We start from the raw sequence: 19,893 nt of genomic DNA, 5'->3' as shown, positions 1-19,893 counted from the left end.
GTGACCAGAAACTTAAATTCCCTGGACGAACATCTAGTCAGAATGACAAAGGGACCACATTGGTCATCCCAGCTTTAGAAGCTAACTGTTTATGGCCACTAGAGGCTTAGTACCGTAGTATATTTGTTCATCCTATGGTCACATATGGAACGCGAGTCACATGGTTGTCTTACGTCAGCGCCAGAAGTAGTAAAATCAGCTGTTCACCTGGCGGGTTTTCCTGTGAGATAAAGAGCGGATAAATGGGTAAGTCCTTCTTTGCTGCCACCTTGTTTTATCATATATTACTGCCTTTGCACATGTCAATGTTTAGTTTTGTATGTAAAAATCAACACAAAATCCATACTTTGGAGCAATGTTCACAGACTCTTTTATCTAGCTTGTTAGGTTGAGGGAAGAGTTGTTTGATATTGGATGCTAGAAAATGTCCGATTTGTTGCAACAGTCAGCCTAAATGCATTGTTGCAGCTTGATGATTTTTGTGCATGTCATGCGATGCGCGTTTGCGAGACGAGTGAGTGGTGCTCGGGGGGTGTGGCCGCGGTGTCGAGAGCCGAGGGATGAGAGGCGTGTGGGCGTGTTCAGGGTTTAAGATGCGTGCCTGCTGGTTAGGTCTGTTGGCCACTCCCCGGATGGGGGTGTCACTGATATTAATACATATTTATTTTTCTAATATTTTCGCGATCGACCGGTAGGGTCCCAAAGATCGACTGGTCAATCGTGTTCGACGGGTTGGCGACTCCTGACCTACGGTCTTTAGTGTAAACCCTTTGTTTGCATTTGTTTGTTTGACATTATGGGTGAACACAGTTTTGATCAAATGATTGCTGTGTACATCACAAAATAGCTCAGACATACTGTATGAATTAAAATAAAATGTGCATGGATAAGATACCTGGGGAACACGTCTCAAAGCTGTTGAAAAATACCTACTTAGTTCAATGTGTGTTTCAAATCCTCATAACTCAAGGTCTAGATATGAGTTAAACACACTTTATACATGTAGGATATTTAGGCGGCGTGGCTCGGTTGGTAGAGAGGCCATGCCAGCACCTTGAGGGTTCCAGGTTCGATCCCCGCTTCCACCATCCTAGTCACTGCCGTTGTGTCCTTGGGCAAGATACTTTACCCACCTGCTAAAGCGCTTTGAGTCACTAGAGAAAACCGCAATATAAATATAATTCACTTCGCTGCACTAAACTATTATCACAAATGCGACATACAAATACTGCACACCTGGTTTGAAATGTCGTCTTCCAGCTTAATGTATATGTGTTCATTTGAGGGCTCGTCTCAAGAGACGTTGGTGTCACAGCAAAAATGTCAACATAACTTCATCTGCACTTCAAACACAAAGATGGAATCATTCTCCGCAAAAGACATGCAGGATCGTATATGACATCGTCCTGAAGGTCTGCATGTGGCACTCGAAATGCCAGCGCATATGCACCTCTTCATTACCTCACACAGTGTATAATACTACAAAAGATGAGTGCTTTTGTTTTGTAAAGGTGATTGCACTGGAAGAAAATAACACAGCTTGTAAGCAGTGGGGTCGTTTGAGGGAAAAGGACATGCTGGGAACCTTTATGTGTCCACTTAGAAGTAAAATGGCAACCTGAGAGACACTGGCGCTGCTGTCAGACCAGACCTTGGACGTCTGCGCTTTAGTAAGAACAATGTTGGAAAGATGTTGGTGTACCAAAGAAGTGAAAGCAATTCTGAAGTTCATTTAGGTGTCCTGAGTGAAGAGTAGTAACAGCAAAACCATCAGAATATAAAAATAAAAGTTCATTGTAGGAAGGTAAGTGAGGCTATTATCACACTGCAGGTCAATTTAAATTGTTAGCCTATATGTGACATGTATCTGATGTTTTTACTACTTTATTTTAATCCAACTCAGGCCTATTTCGTATACATTGATATGTATCTGATGCGACTGGAATCTGGGATTATGTTCACTGTTCACATTGTTAAACACAATTGTTTTATGTCGACTTTCACATTGCAAATACAAATATTTTTAATGTGAACAGATTGGGTCCTTGAAGTGGTTCGCACACAATGGCTGCAGTGTGTTTACGGGAGTTAACTGGGGTCAAATTCCCGTAAGGTACGTCTCACTCTTGGTGCATTTGTGAATATTTGAAGGAATTTGTAATACTTAACCAAATTATTTTGTATAGGAGATTATGGAGGAATCAGGGCAGGAATTTTGGCTCTTGCTCTTGTTTGTGAAATATTGCTTGGATGTGTGTTCTGAAGAGTTTGTTAGTGTTAGTGAACAGTAAGAGCCAGGAGAGTAACATTTTGTCACTTTTTAATGACATGTGTTGGATGAAGGCGACCAGACTGCTGTTACATTGGATACATACTGGATTTCTATCCACATACTAATCAGAATATTGTTCACTTTGACATTTAAAAAATAAGATAAATGTCACATTTCTGAAACAAAATTCCACTACAATAGCCTTAGGCAATGTTCACACTATAGATGCTCAAATCATATTTTGTTAAATCCAACCTTTTTTTGTAGTTGTTTACATTGCAAAAACAATGTGACTTTTACGTGTGTTAATTCAAACACCAGGTGTGCACATGCCCACAAAGCATCCTGTTACACACACGCTCCACTTTGTGTAAGTGTTCATCCTGGTGCGTTTGTGACAATTTCAAGGAGTTTGTCCACATTTATTATTTCACGTACTGAAGGGCATTAAGAAGGGCAAGTTAAAAATCTTGGCTATGGCAGTTTGTGGGACACTTGTATTAAGGAGGGTGTGGGTGAGGACTTGAACCAGGAGCGGTGGGACACTGACCTCAGTCCTTCTATATTTTAATCACTTTGGAAACATAGTCTTTTCGCCACTCACTGGTTTTTGCTCCTTCGTAGAGCATTCAGTCAGGCCTGTCTGTTTTGGCAAACAATTGTGACGTATGCTACCTTTTATTGACAGTGACATCAGATACATATTGGATTTATATCCACATATGAAATATGGATTTGACATTTGGATTTGACAAAATGGAATAGCACTGTTCACATTGACTTGAAAAAAGTGTGCTTGGACCAATGTATCATCAAAAAGCGAAAAACATCAGACTCTGGCCTATACTTCATCAAAAAGGGACAAACCTCAGAATTCTTAACCAAAATAGATAGTCGCTAAAAATAAAGGTGGACGAATATAAGCACCAAACAGTCAGTGGCAAAAAGATGATCAATCAATCAAAGTTTATTTATACAGCCCTTATTTACAAATGCCTCAAAGGGCTTCAAAAAACCCACAATGACCACAATGACATCCTCGGATCTGATCCCACATCCGGGCAAGAAAAAACTCAACCCAATGGGAACAAGGAAAAACCTTAGGAGGGACGGCACCCCCTCCACCCTCAATGTGGACAAGTCAGAGTGCTGAGACGTCACTGACTGATGCATAGAAGGGTGGTCAAACCCTGGTCCCGACTTGGAACACCGAGCACCTTCTCAGTGGAAACTGATCAGTGGTCATCTAAAGGCTAGGGTGTATACATGAGTTTTTAGATGAGACTTAAATGCTTCTACTGAGGTAGCATCTCTAACTGTTACCAGTAGGGCATTCCAGAGTAATGGTGCCTGAATAGAAAACCGTCAATTACCCGCCGACTTCTTTTTGGCTCTGGGAATCACTAATAAGCCGGAGATCTTAGAACGCAGATTTCTGGTGGTGGACAAAATGGGACACATTTTAGCAATATTACTGGGATGAAAGAAGGCTGTTTTAGTAACACTCTTAAAGGGGAACTGCACTTTTTTTGGAATTGTTTTCGTTCACAATCATTATGATAGACATGATGACGGATGGATTTATATTTCATGCATCCTAAATATTAAATACATGTAAATAAAAGTCTGCTTACAATGGGGGTGGTCCTCTATTCCACCCATAAAATCCAATAAATAACCATTCAAAAAGCCCCAACAATACTTAATTTACTTTTCATGACTTAAATATTAACCAAGTATTAGTGATATTGTTATTATAAGACAAACTATTTATAGCGGTGACGTGGTCCCAACAGTGTGTCCCTTTGTTGTACATCATTGGGTGGTCTGCCTTTTCCTCGTTTCTCTGCTCCTTGGAAGTTTATTGTAGATCATAAATCATGCCTCTCAACTAGAAAGTAGATGGCTGAGGATGTATTGCGACAAGTTGGTACACTTTGCTATTTAAGACCCGGAACTGACAAGAACGACACTCCGCACGTTGCCTTAACATACTCTGAGGTCATATTGTTATGGGAAGACGAAGAAGAAGAAGATTTAGGAACCAAGTGCCCCACAAACGGCAAGAGACAATATTCTTGCTGTCTTCTTTTTCGTCTCTTACTCCAAATAATTTGGTAAACAAATTGTTGACACCGGTTGTACAAAATACTTAAAATTGCCACAAATATGCCAGGACTGAGACCTAAAAAAATCAGAGCTACGTTTTGCAGTGCATGATGTCATGTTTTGTGCGCACGCGGGTTGTCAAGGAACATTCCGTTCATGTCGGACATCACGTTTTTTGGTAAGAAAGACGACTACCATGCAGCAAAAATGTAGCACACATAGGAACAAATGTGCCTAAATGTTAAGTTAAAACTATTGTATATTGCAGTCACTTCTTCCTTGTCCCATTTCTGACATTTCCTGAAAGTTGATTATATCATAGTCATAATCGACTAACAAGAGGCAAAGTTACTAATTTATTCAATGATTATGACATTTCAAGTAAAAGTGATGATATTGGTGTAGGTATCGGTGATACTAGTCTTGTATTTACTTGGCATCGTATTAATACTAACATTCCCACATGCGCTTCTTCAGGAAGATGCTGATTAGGTCTGTTCACACTTGTTCAGTCTTATTTGTGCTTGACAATTATTTTGCCAGCTCTTCTACATGGTGTACTGTACAGTGCACATAGTTCATACCAGCCTATCTATGTCAAGGTTGTGCAGCCCTCCACCAATCAAACCCCATTGTTTCTTTCCCTAGACAATACTAATAAAAAGAAGAAAAAAAAATTCACATTCTTAGACAACTTTTAAAGAAGTGATTAATAATGTTTCATTGACAACATTTCAAATCTAAACTCTTCATCTGCATTGAGATATGTGGAGAAGAGGACGACGAGGAAATAAAGAAGGTCAATCTTGGGGGGTGGGGGGAGTAGATTAGAAAAAATGGTTTACATTATCAGAGGAAGCAGAACAATTGAAAGAAATTAAAAATCAAATAATGAATGTGACAGTTTTTTACTTTATTGTACACTTGAAAAATAATAACTGTCAATTTATGACATTTACATACTAACATTACATTTACATAGTAGCATCACCTCTACACAATAACATTCAATGGACATACTTAGATTAGATTTACATACTACAATTACATTTACACATTAGCATTACATTTACATTCTTTCATTACCTCTGCATACTTGCATTAAATTTGCATATTACCATTACATTTACACACTAAAGTAGCATTGCATTTACATACTTGCAGTACCTTTACATACTAGCATTTAGGGGATCCAACATTGATATCGCATAGCGGACTGATATCAACAAAAAACGTGGATGGGATTATATTGGAAAACATCAAAAAATGTCCATAATAAACCTTAGATATGAGCAGTCCTTTCCTGGCAGCACTCTACCAATTCTATCCAGCAGTGACTGGATCCGGCGTGCAGAGCCCACATGATCACAACAGCCATGTGCTAGCAGCAAGTAATAAGAGCGATTTTGTTTTAAGTCAGAAAAATAATGTTGCAGCTGAGAGAAAAACGATTTGGGAGATGTCCTAAAAATTCAGTACATGCATTTGTGTTAGAATTTCCTGTATGATAAGACTTTTTTTTCTTTTAATTTATCCCACATTGAGGAAATTACATTGTTGCAGTGCAGGTTTTTACATACAGTAACAGAAGCAAAGTGTAATGAAAAACAAAAAACATAGCAATAAATACAAACCCTGTTTCCATATGAGTTGGGGAATTGTGTTAGATGTAAATATAAACGGAATACAATGATTTGCAAATCATTTTCAACCCATATTCAGTTGAATATGCTACAAAGACAACATATTTGATGTTCGAACTGATAAATATTTTTTTTTTTGCAAATAATCATTAACTTTAGAATGTGATGCCAGCAACACGTGACAAAGAAGTTGGGAAAGTTGGCAATAAATACTGATAAAGTTGAGGAATGCTCATCAAACACTTATTTGGAACATCCCACAGGTGAACAGGCAAATTGGGAACAGGTGAGTGCCATGATTGGGTATGAAAGTAGATTCCATGAAATGCTCAGTCATTCACAAACAAGGATGGGGCGAGGGTCACCACTTTGTCAACAAATGCGTGAGCAAATTGTTGAACAGTTTAAGAAAAACCTTTCTCAACCAGCTATTGCAAGGAATTTAGGGATTTCACCATCTATGGTCCATAATATCATCAAAGGGTTCAGAGAATCTGGAGAAATCACTGCACGTAAGCAGCTAAGCCCTTGACCTTCTATCCCTCAGGCTGTACTGCATCAACAAGCGACATCAGTGTGTAAAGGATATCACCACATGGGCTCAGGAACACTTCAGAAACCCACTGTCAGTAACTACAGTTGGTTGCTACATCTGTAAGTGCAAGTTAAAACTCTCCTATGCAAGGCGAAAACCGTTGATCAACAACACCCAGAAACGCTGTCGGCTTCGCTGGGCCTGAGCTCATCTAAGATGGACTGATACAAAGTGGAAATGTGTTCTGTGGTCTGACGAGTCCACATTTCAAATTGTTTTTGGAAACTGTGGACGTCGTGTCCTCCGGACCAAAAAGGAAAAGAACCATCCGGATTGTTATAGGCGCAAAGTTGAAAAGCCAGCATCTGTGATGGTATGGGGGTGTATTAGTGCCCAAGACATGGGTAACTTACACATCTGTGAAGGCGCCATTAATGCTGAAAGGTACATACAGGTTTTGGAGCAACATATGTTGCCATCCAAGCAACGTTACCATGGACGCCCCTGCTTATTTCAGCAAGACAATGCCAAGCCACGTGTTACATCAATGTGGCTTCATAGTAAAAGAGTGCGGGTACTAGACTGACCTGCCTGTAGTCCAGACCTGTCTCCTATTGAAAATGTGTGGCGCATTATGAAGCCTAAAATACCACAACGGAGACCCCTGAACTGTTGAACAACTTAAGATGTACATCAAGCAAGAATGGGAAAGAATTCCACCTGAGAAGCTTAAAAAATGTGTCTCCTCAGTTCCCTAACGTTTACTGAGTGTTGTTAAAAGGAAAGGCCATGTAACACAGTGGTGAACATGCCCTTTCCCAACTACTTTGGCACGTGTTGCAGCCATGAAATTCTAAGTTAATTATTGTTTGCAAAAAAAAATAAAGTTTATGAGTTTGAACATCAAATATCTTGTCTTTGTAGTGCATTCAATTGAATATGGGTTGAAAAGGATTTGCAAATCATTGTATTCCGTTTATATTTACATCTAACACAATTTCCGAACTCATATGGAAACGGGGTTTGTACTACATATTGCTCACTAATATGTATAAATAGAAAATAAAAAAACACTAACATCGGTATTGCACACCATGAAAAAATACATCACACTAATCACATAAGTGTGTGGTAAAGTCTTATGGCTGTGGGTAGAAAGGACCTATGGTAGCGCTCCTTCTTGCACTGGGGATGTAACAGTCTATCTTTATTTTTTTTGTCCTGTCCAGCTACTCAGGCAAAAGATATTGTTGATGTAGATGCCCATTTCGGCTGTACAGATTTACTTTACAAAAGAGAAGTGTGGGATACTTCTCTTGTTGCCTTATTTGTATTTGACTTTATTAAATGGATTTATATTAATTATTTGGCCCAACCGGACCGGAGCAGGAGGGGATAGGAAGAGAAAAAAAGGAAGACAAAGGGGGAAATTGAGAGGACAAAAGGGGGGTATGACTAAGAGACAACAACAACAACAACAAACACAATAACAACCACAACAACAACAGAACAGCATCAGCAAATATGATGTGTACAAATATGATACGAAAAGTGATAGAAAAAAAGCAGTTATTGAAGTATATATTAATAACACAGAAATGACAATGAACATTATTACACTACAAATGGAGCAATACACATACCAATAGCAATAGCACTTTTGATAATGAATAATAACAATAATTACCTCTATTATCAACAATACAATTGTTTCACATGCAACAATACATATATGTAATGATGCCTTGATATACAAAATAAAGAAGGTAAATGGAGGGGAAGAAAGAGAAGCGAACTGTATTAACCAGTGGCGTGCAGTCACATGGAAAGAAAAAAAATGTAAAAAGAAAAAAAAATTAATTAAATTGTTATATGTATCCAGTGATTATACTAAAGTTATTTTCCATTTAACTTCACCGGTTTTAGATTATTTTTATTTTTATTTTCACATTTGCCGTTCAAATACTGAGAAGAGACGGTGCGGTGATCAGCAGCCAGTTGAGGCACGTCACTGGATTGTGCACAATGACTCGGCTAACTGCTGAGCTGCTGTGCAGTGAGACTGTATTGCTATATGAATTATATCAGCTAACTAAATTATGGCATAGTTTAGTTAGCTGAGGTATATAATGTACAGTGTATTTTGTCAAAAACTGTATGTGTGTAACGTATTTCTTGTGCTGAGCATTCATAAATCTGCTGCAAAAGACGTACTGGTTGAGGCTCGCAGTAATCCGGGCTCCTGGTGGTAGAGGGCAGTAGTGATCCCAGAGATCATTCCTCGCCGCAGAAGGAAAAAAATAAATAAATAAATAAAGTTTGCAATCGATTGTTTATTTCCTCTCGCCTGGACTTTTATTAAAAACATGGAGGATTACATATGTAAAATAAAACAGTTTTCTAAACTGGACTTTCAATTGAAGCAGGAGGTAATAATTTAAGGTAGACCAACGCCGGAGCTAAAAGGTTTGCTTTTGACTTCGGGACAGAAGACCCGTTCTTTTCAAACGGCGTGGTACACACGCAAAGGCTGGCTGTGTGGATGTCCAGCAAGAAAGGTAAGACCATAATAATGGTTTTTTTTATTAAATGTGCTTTTTTGTGTGCTACAGTTGTGTAAAGAATGCTGGTATGAGCTTTTAAACATAACCCGTTAACTGCTGCCAATCACATGGTGAATAAGATACTATTTAGGGTTCATATGTTTGTAAATCTGACTGTGATGATGCAGTGCCTCACCAGACATTAACCTCACCGCACGCCACTGGTATTAACCTTGTAGATTGTTATAGTATCAATAGGTTAAGCTTTGTCAGTGTGCCGTGTGTTACCCAGTTTCCCCTAGGGTAACAACGTTAATATATGTTTGATGAAACGTAATTATATGCATGAATGTATGTATGCATACCGGTGTGTGCTTGTAAATGTACAGTATGTGTATATGTATGTCTCTACAGTCAATGTGCGTGTGGATGTTGTACCGTGAGTGTGTATGTGTACAAATATTAAGAGTACAGTGGTGGCTTTTAAGGAGAAAAAGTCCAAACGGTGCAGAAGCACATCGTGGGACAGAAGTAAATACTCTAAACACAAGTACATTCTATAACACCAGAAAAAGATGCTAGATTTGCTGCTAATCATTTTAATAAAAAAGTCCTAAAAGTATCTAGACACTTGAACAATTCTCAAAAAAGTATAATGTACAATAAGCAGCAATAATTTAAAATATGGCAAAATTATTTAAAATATATGTTAATACTAATTAATAATAACAGATTTTTGAACTTTTTTAAAGATAATCATATCATCATATTATACAATTTATGCAATGAAATATGGTGACCCCCACTACATGCCCTAACCACGCCCACTAACCATGCCCCCACAGCCACAGGTAATTTGGAAATTACAGGGAAACCCTGCGCCTTATAATCCCGTGCGCCTTTTGTATAAAAATAGACCGGAATAGACTTGCTCATTGGCAGTGGGCCTTATAATTCAGTGCGGCCTATGGTCCAAAAAATACAATAATACAAAATGGTATATTTTGTATTGACGATGCCAAGTGTTACGCAGATAGCCATGCTGCAGTGATGCACTCATTTTAATGCACATTCAAGCTTATGCTTATTTGAGTACTACACATATAAAAGTGTACACATGCTCTGTTGGTCGTTCTGCCGGAGGCGGTGTAGGCGATTCCTGCACTCTCTCCATGATGTTGACTATTTTTAGCTCCCTCTTTCAGACATACTTTCCCTCCTCTTGACAGATCAGCCTTTCAAACGAGTCTCTAGCCTATTTGTCACACTTTCTTCTCCACCTCTTAGGCTTTCTCTCAGTGAGACGATGACTAGACTGTCCCAGTTGTCCTTAAGTTCTCTAAAAACACAAGTGACAGCTTTAGAAAAATATTAAGGACAAAAACTAGCATGTTTTATGGTATGTCAGGTCCCAGCAAATACATCAAAGCAATTAACAGTGAGTTACAGTGTTTCATGCTTGTAGTACCATCAAAATTACAAAAATGTATTTACAAAGTATGAAAAACCTTTACAAAACAAATTGACATTGTGTAATAAACAATGAATCTGAAACCAAATAAGAAAGTTCCAGTACGACGGAACGATTTGATACACAAGCTATTGTTCTGAACATGAACTAAACAGTGAAACTACCAAGCTTAAAACCAACATTTCTATTATCTGTCCTTCAAATAAAGTCCTCCCTCATTTACATGAGATGAATGCCGGTCAAAACCATTTGGCTGAAATAGCAATTAAACTATGAAACATGTTTTGCCTTAATGACATAATGATCTTAGAAACATATTTTGAAATTACAAGAACTTCAGACTTGAACTTGAAAGTTATCCATCTGTCTCAATGTGGTTGTGCGAAAGAGATTATATCAATTATGCAAATTAATTATAAAATATAAGCTATTAATAGTATTGACCATGCATGTTGACACATTCCAGCTCTGTCCCGCAAATTTGACAGCAATCAAACTTCAAAACAAAAGCGTCCTCAACACAATGTAGCGCCCTCGCTAACGAGCTAGCGGCTAATCACTAGATCACTAATCCTCGTGTCCATGGCGCAAGTCAACTGTTTTCTCAGTACATTATCACTGAAGGAATACAGGACAAGGAATATCATTGGAAGAGACAAAAAAGCATAGCTAACAGCTAAGCTAGCGCTCTTGAACTAAGTAGGGGGATGGATCGATACAACTGTCGACAAAGTGACAAAATTGACTAAGTTGACAGAGTGCTCACTCCAAACTTGTGTTGTTGACTCGGCTTCACTCGATTGTTTTAACACAGTAGCAAACTTTCTCTCTGTTTTTCTGTTTTACCACTTTTTTTTACATTTATGATCAACGCTCTTACACCAATATATTATTTTGCTTTTACAGAATTCTTATTGCAAACATTACCACATGCGACAAAAGGGCAGACCTCTCTGCTGAGGCTGCTGGTTCTGTAACTCCATACAATGAATGAATGAATGAATGAATTAATGGATGGATGGATGGATGGATGGATGGATGGATGGATGGATGGATGGATGGATGGATGGATGGATGGATGGTTGGACAGACGGATAGACAAACGTCTTTAGTCTGAGGCCAAGAGTAGTTAAGAGATTCAAATTGCCTATTCTACCCCAGTTTATCCAATAACTAAAGCGCAGCAATGATTAAAAGAAACTTAAACCTGGGTCTTGATGGGTTATTTCTTTGCCCCTTCGGGTCGGGAGACGGGCTCTGACTGTTGTTTGTGCGTATGCGCCAAACGGCAGTTCGGAGTCCCCGGCCTTCATGGGGACCCTGGAGGGAGTGCTGCAGGGCGTCCCTCCCCCGGGGCTCCATCGTTCTACTGGGTGACTTCAACGCACACATTGGCAGCGACAGCATAACCTGGAGGGGCGTAATTGGGAGGAACGGCCTCCCTGATCTGAACCAGAGGGGTGTTCTGTTATTGGACTTCTGTGCTAGCCACAGTTTATCCATAACAAACACTATGTTCAAACATAAGTGTGCCCACAAGTGTACGTGGCACCAGGACACACTAGGTCGCAGGTCGATGATCGACTTTGTAGTCGTTTCATCAGATATGCAACCACATGTCTTGGACACTCGGGTGAAGAGAGGAGCTGACCTGTCAACTGATCACCACCTGATGGTGAGTTGGATCAGGTGGCGGGGAAGGATGCCGGCAGGCCCAAACATTTAGTGATGGTAAGCTGGGAACGTTTGGCAGAGGCTACCGTCTACCAGATCTTTAACTCGCACCTCCGGCAGAGCTTCAACTGCATTCCGAGGAAGGAGGGGGACATTGAGTCCGATTGGGTCGTGTTTTGTACTTCCATTGCTGCTGTTGCCGATTAGAACTGTGGTTGAAAGGAGGTTGGTGCCTGTCATGGCGGCAACCCCCTAACCTGATGGTGGACACCGGGGGCAAAGGGGGCCGTCAAGCTGAAGAAAGAATCCGATCGAGCATGGCTCACTTGTAGGACTCCCGAAGCAGCTGACAGGTACCGACAAGCCAAGCGAGCCGCGGCCTCAGCGGTGGCGAAAGCAAAAACTTGGGCATGGGAGGAGTTCGGTGAGACCATGGAGCAAGATTTTCGGTCAGCCTCAAAAAGGTTCTGGCAAACCATCTGACACCACTTGTGGGACTCCCGAAGCAGCTGACAGGGACCGACAAGCCAAGCGAGCCGCGGCCTCAGCGGTGGCGGAAGCAAAAACTCGGGCATGGGAGGAGTTCGGTGAGACCATGGAGCAAGATTTTCGGTCGGCCTCAAAGAGGTTCTGGCAAACCATCTGACGCCTCAAGAGGGAGAAGCAGTGCCCTGTTCACAATGAGTATAGTGGAGGCGGAAACCTACTGACCACTACTGGGGATATAGTTGGGCGGTGGAAAGAATACTTTGAGGATCTCCTTAATCCCACAGACACACCCTCCATAGAGGAGGCAGAGTCTGAGGTCACAAACGCGGACATGTCCATCACTGGAGCCGAAGTTGCTGAGGTAATAAAAAAACTGCCCAGTGGCAAGGCCCCAGGAGAAGACGAGATTCGCCCCGAATACCTCAAAGCTCTGGATGTTATGAGACTGTTGTGGCTGACACGTCTCTTCAACAGACCTTCAGCGTTCACTGGGGCGGTTTGCAGCCGAGTGTGAAGCTGCTGGAAAAAGGATCAACACCCTCCAAATCTGAGGCCATGGTTTTCAGTCGGAAAAAGGTGGACTGCACCCCTCTGGTCGGGATTTAAGTTCTGCCTCAAGTGGAGAAGTTCAAGTATCTCGGGGTCTTGTTCACGAGTGAGGGAAGAATAGAATGCGAGATTGACAGACGTATTGGTGTGGCGTCTGCAGTGATGCAGTCACTGCACTGGTCTGTTGTGGTGAAGAAGTAGCTGGGCCAGAAGGCGAAGCTCTCAATTTACAGGTCGGTCTACGTTCCTACCCTCACCTATGGTCATGAACTTTGGGTAATGACCGAAAGGACAAGGTCGCGAATACAAGCGGCAGAAATGAGTTTCCTCCGCTGGATGTCTGGGATCACTCTCGGAGATAGGGTGAGGAACTCAGTCATCCGGGAGAGACTCAGAGTAGAACCGCTGCTCCTTCACGTCGAGAAGAGCCAGCTAAGATGGCTCGGGCATCTACTACGGATGCCTCTTGGACACCTCCCTGAGGTGTTTCGGGCATGTCCAGCCGGGAGGAGACCTCGGGGCAGATCGCAGACACGTTGGAGGGACTATGTCTCACAGCTGGCCTGGGAACACCTCGGTATTCCCCCTGTAGAACTAGAGGAGGTGGCCGGGGATAGGGAAGTCTGGGCATCTCTGCTTAGACTGCTGCCCCCGCGAACCGGACTCGGATAGATAGATGAATTGATGGATGGATGGATGGATGGATGGATGGATGGATGGATGGATGGACAAAGAAAACTATTTTAAGGGTACTGGCCAGACAACAAATAAAATGGTTGCTTGTTGTCACAAAAAACGCAGTTAGTCTACCTCACCATTGAATACAATATACTATAATACCCTCCACAACCCACAAACACACATAATGCTCACCTACCATAGGAGGAGAGTTAGATGAGGGGAGAAGTAATAGAAAATGACACAGAACAGAAGAAAAAATGAGATTACAGTATGGATGCATGATGCACAAAAAAGTTAATTATGAGGAGGACGATATCCTCTTTTTGATGTAATCCTATATAAACACTGATAGTACCGTGAATGTACCGAATGAGTCACTGGGATCATCCTGTCTGAGCTGAACAGATAAAGACTTGCAAACAAAGGAGGTTTCTTTGAAACAGGATAATATAAGAAAATACATGGTAATTATGACTATGAAGAGTTGGTGATATCAGTACTGAACAAGGCAAACCTGAAAGGAACACACCCTGAACTACATTTCTTTATCACCCTATAACACCATCATAACATGTTCATAAATGACTGTAAATATGGGCAATAAAAGAAAGAAAAAAAACCAGATCACTGGGTTTTGTTCATATCAGTCAATATCAGTTACTATTAGGGAGGTAACAATTACCAGTATTATTGATAAACTACAAGACAATACAATACAAGACACAACAATTTTGTTCTCCGTTACAAACGTCATACCACAATCTGAATTCATATAAACAAACGTATTACTGTCTGAGCAACTAAGTTATTTAAGTGTGCGCACTGAACCAACAAATGGTGCTCTCGCTCATTTGTATTTTTATATATTTTCTTTATCCCGATACCAAAGCGACCGGTACCAGTACCAAATTTTATTTTGATACTTTTCTAAATAAAGGGGACCACAAAAATGGCATTATAGGCTGTATTTTAACAAAAAATTATATTTCTTATTGCAATCAAAAAACAATTTTGGCCTTAAATAAAATAGTGAACAAACTAGATAACTTGTCAAAGGCTCCTAATTTATCTGCTGACATATACAGTAACATATTGTGTCATTTCCCATTCTATTATTTTGTCAAAATTATGAAGGACACGCTGTAAAAATGTACTATTAATGTACTTGTTCATTTACTGTTAATATCTGGTTATTTTCCGTTTCAACATGTTCTAGCTACACTTCTGTTAAAATGTAATAATCTTAAAACTCATTTGTATACTCTAGCCTTTAAATAGACCCCCCTTTTTTAGACCAGTTGATCTGCCGTTTTCTTTTCTCCTCTGCCCCCTCGCCGGGTTATTCCGGTTCCGGTGACCATGGATGAAGTGCTGGCTGTCCAGAGTTGGGACCCGGGGTGGACCGCTCGCCTGTGCATCGGTTGGGGACATCTCTGCACTGCTGACCTGTCTCCGCTCGGGATGGTCTCCTGCTGGCCCCACTATGGACTGGACTCTCACTATTATGTTAGATCCACTAAGGACTGTACTTAGAGGGGGGGTTACCCACATATGCGGTCCTCTCCAAGGTTTCTCATAGTCATTCACATCGACGTCCCTTATGTGGGCTCTGTACCGAGGATGTCGTTGTGGCTTGTGCAGCCCTTTGAGACTTTTGTGATTCAGGGCTATATAAATAAACATTGATTGATTGATTGATTGATAATAATCACTTATTCTTCTGTTAAGTTAAGTTGTTTGGATACTTTACATTAGTTTTGGATGATATCACAAATTTAGGTATCGATCCAATACCAAGTAGTTACAGGGTCATACATTGGTCATAATTTAAGTTCTCATGTGTCCAGGGACGTATTTCTTGAGTTTATGAATATTATGAATTTAAAAAGAAAACGAAAAAAGATTTTGTGACAATAAAAAATATTGGTGTAATCATAGTAGTATCGACTAAATACGCTCTTGTACTTGGTATCATTACAGTGGATGTCAGGTGTCGATCCACCCATGGCATTTGTTTACATTGAATAGCACTAGCTTTTTTTAGCGGTGACGCCGGTGAGTGAAGTGAAGTGAATAATATTTATATAGCGCTTTTCTCTAGTGACTCAAAGCGCTTTACATAGCGAAACCCATTATCTAAGTTACATTTAAACTAGGGTGGGTGGCACTGGGAGGAGGTGGGTAAAGTATCTTGCCCAAGGACACAACAGCATTGACTAGGATGGTGGAAGTGGGGTTCGAACCTGAAACCCTCAAGTTGCTGGCACGGCCGCTCCATCAAGCGAGTCACGCCGTCGCAATGTATCCTCCTACGGTGCGTAGTGAAGCATGTTTAGCTATTCCTTGTCCTGCAGGGATGATACCCATGGAGGCAAGGATTAGTGATTTAGAAGTTGATAAAACACTGCCGACTGTGAATAAACGTTAGCCACTAGCGAGCTTGCCATGTTTTAAAGCACCTCTTCCTGAGGAACAAAAAAATGTTCTGTGTTACTAATTGTTTTCATTTAGTAGCACCTTTGCTACAAGTCAAAAAGCTAAGTGTACATCACTGAGTCTACCAAGTCAAATTCCTTGTTTGTTAAACATACTTGGCCAATTAAACGGATTCGAATTCGGATTTAAAACATAAAAAGAATAATTGCACAACATCAAGGCATGCTGGGAAATGCTGGCTTCTCAAACGCATACTCAGACTTGCCAAGTCTTTCAGATTCTGCTAAGGATTACCTGAATTGTCCTTGTCTACCAACATCTCGACTGAAGTTACTAACCTCACAGATTTTGTTGTTTTTGTGTGCATATAAAATATTGTAGCTTTTGCCGGGATGTTAAGAGGATGACGAAGACATCGTCGATCTACAATCACTTTATTAAAACGACCAACCACAGATGTCTCAGCGTGCGCACAAAGAGGCTCTTTTCCATAGTATCTCCTTCTCTGTTTTTTCCGAGCTCAGTTCGCTCACCAATCATGATGCATTTACGCAGGGCTGGCCCGTGGCATAGGCCGTATAGGCAAATGCTAAGGGCGCCGTCCATCAGGGGGCGCCACGCCAGTGCCACAAATGTTGGAGGAAAAAAAAAAAAAAAAAAAAAGTTGGTACTATTATTTCTAAATACATAAAATAATCCCACGTTAATTAAAATGCAAAGTAAAGCCTATTTAATAGAAATATTATTTGTTACAACATTACGCCCACCCCTCCCCCGGCACGGTGCACCCCCTCCCTTCCCGTATCATGACTCTTTTTGGACGTCACCACATAAAACAAATCAACACAAGATGTCAAAACGGCCAAAACTGTCAGGTGCCCAGGGGAGAAAAGAAGGGGAGAAACGAGAAAAAGACAGAGGTAGCAGGTAGGTAACGTTAGCCTACATGAAATTATTTGTCTGTTACAGAATGTGATAGTAACCTGTCTTTTTAGCATTAAGCTAATGTTACATGATTCGGCAATTGCTAATCAATAAATAGCTAGTTCTGTTTTAACGTCGGGTTAATATAGTGGAGGGGGCTAAATTGTTATGGAAAATAATAATTTAACGTTAGGTAATTACAGTACTCCCTGGTGTACAGTAATTTGTAAGTCATTCTAGTTAATGCAATATTAAAAAGCACAAATAGAGAACTCTGTAGGATCCCCTTTTTTTGTAATATAGTTGTTAAAGTCATACTGGTTTGATATCTTGTTTTGTGCAGTGCCTTATTTATATTGTATTTTTAATTTATTTTATGCAACTTGTTGACACGTTTTATTTTGTGTTTATGTATGTAAAAAATATTGTATTTCATATATTCATTTTTTATTTTTTGTATTCATTTATTTATCCATATTTTTTTTTATCTTGTTAACTATTCTGATTGTTAATTTGCTTTCTTTAAGTAAAAAAAAAGGTCAAAGACAAAGTTATTCGGTTTCTTGTGAGTATATACACTTCACTGCTGATGTGGGGGGGGGGGGGGGGGGGAGATGAGGGCTGGGGGGGGCACCTAAAATCTTGCCTAGGGCGCCAGATTGGTTAGGGCCGGGCCTGCATTTACGGACTCTCAGACTGTAGGAAAATAGAAACAATAAACACAGATTTTTTTAACATGCACATTTACTTCAAACCAGTATCAAAAATAGTGTAACAGAACACCTGTGTATCCTTAAAATCAGCACACACCTACAAGGAATCCAGGAAACAACATGAATGTTTTGTTAATTGTTATTAGATGCAAGCTTGACGTGTGCTTTAGATTTTGGCCCCATGTGCGATTGAGTTTGACACCCCATGGTCTAACACATAAACAACAGAATATGTTTTTTTACATGCTTTTTTCACGAGGTTTTCAAAGTAAACACTGAACACAATATTGCAATAAAATAACAGCAAAACCCCCCAAATAAAAAAAGGTAAGTATATAAATAAATAAGAGAATATTGTTCAATATACTCCTTTTAATTTTAGTTTGAACTATTTTTATCGATCAGACCAGTCTGTGATATTATTATGGTTAGGTTAGCAGCAAAGTAGGGCTGGGCGATATGGCCTTTTATTAATATCTCAATATTTTCAAGCCATGTCACGATACACGATATATATCTCGATATTGTGCCTTAGCCTTGAATGAACACTTGATGCATATACTCACAGCAGTATGATGATTCTATGTGTCTACAATAAAACATTCTTCTTCATACTGCATTAATATATGCTAATTTTAAACTTTCATGCAGAGAGGGAAATCACAACTAAGTCAATTTACCAAAACTGTATTTATTAAACAGTTAAGCAGTGGCACAAACATTCATGTCATTTCCAAAACAGAAAGTGCAAGATTGTCAGAGACATTTTAAAACAAACTATTAGTGCACTTTTGTGCATGATGTCACTAAGATGACATATCAAAACAACACTAAATTAAAGTGCACTTTTTGTACAGAACGCCACTACAATAGTTTAAAACAAAAAAGTGAAATTTTGTGCATGATGTCACACAAGATATTTCAATAACTGTCAAATAAAAATTAGCTGCATAATAGGAAATCGCTATACTTCGCTATGTGGTAGGTTACTGCAGACGTTATCTCCTTCTGTTGTTTAATATTTTTTTCATACGGTGTTGATGTGGAAATGGAAGACGCCACGCTCAATTGGGTCAGTGCTGGTTGCTTCAGCATTTTATTGGTGTGGCACCGGCCGCAGATGTTGACATGCGGAGTTTCAAGCACTCGTCATTCTCTAGCGGGTGACTTTTCAAATTATACTACAAATTAGTAGTGCTGTTACTTTTTGTAGCAACGCTTTTGCCACATACTTGACATATTACAGTTGTCTGTTCAACATCGTCCCGCTTGAAGCCAAACCACTGCCAGACGATGGCAGTCTGTTTTTCTTGGGAATTAATTCTTCCTTCATTTGTTACCAGATTTGCACCTTCTTTCTCTCGTATTACCACTCGCACCGCTCCGCTTGCACCACAGCTAACATTACCCATGCTGCTACCTCTATGCTCCGCGAGGGCGTAAGACGTTGCATGCACGACAGTATGTGACGTATGTAAGAAGGTGCGCTTGTTTTATCTCTCTGTGAGAAGGAGATACAAGAAAGAGTGAGAAAAGCCTGGAGTGTAATGCCCGCAGCTAAAAGCAACTGAGTGAGAATGTATACTCGAATACTCACGATATAGTAATTTTCTATATCGTACAGAGAAAAATCCTGAGATATATTGAGTATATTCGATATATTGCCCAGCCCTACAGCAAAGTAATTCACAGCCCTTTGAGACACTTGTGATTTAGGGCTATATAAATAAACATTGATTGATTGATTGATATATTCATATTTAGTTTCTTTTCAAAGGGGACATTTTTGTCTAATTAGTAAAGCCATTGTATCCAAAAATATATTTTGTTATCGCCTTAATTTAAACCATGGAA

At 40.0% G+C, this 19,893-nt stretch overlaps 1 protein-coding gene and 1 pseudogene across 6 annotated transcripts in view; one reads left to right on the top strand and one right to left on the bottom strand.

Annotated features, from left to right (window-relative positions):
- The window catches only part of LOC133635993 (serine/threonine-protein kinase BRSK2-like), a 198,491-nt gene that overhangs the window by 103,301 nt on the left and 75,297 nt on the right, over positions 1-19,893 (bottom strand). The gene's annotated exons all lie outside the window — the stretch shown is intronic.
- LOC133665233 (uncharacterized) overlaps positions 12,302-19,893 on the top strand; it is a 57,610-nt pseudogene continuing 50,018 nt past the window's right edge.

This window comes from Entelurus aequoreus, linkage group LG02, assembly GCF_033978785.1.
Source record: "Entelurus aequoreus isolate RoL-2023_Sb linkage group LG02, RoL_Eaeq_v1.1, whole genome shotgun sequence".
NCBI classification, from domain to species: domain Eukaryota; kingdom Metazoa; phylum Chordata; class Actinopteri; order Syngnathiformes; family Syngnathidae; genus Entelurus; species Entelurus aequoreus.
The sequence above is the reverse complement of the archived record's forward strand: the minus strand, read 5'-3'. Positions and strand labels throughout refer to the sequence as shown.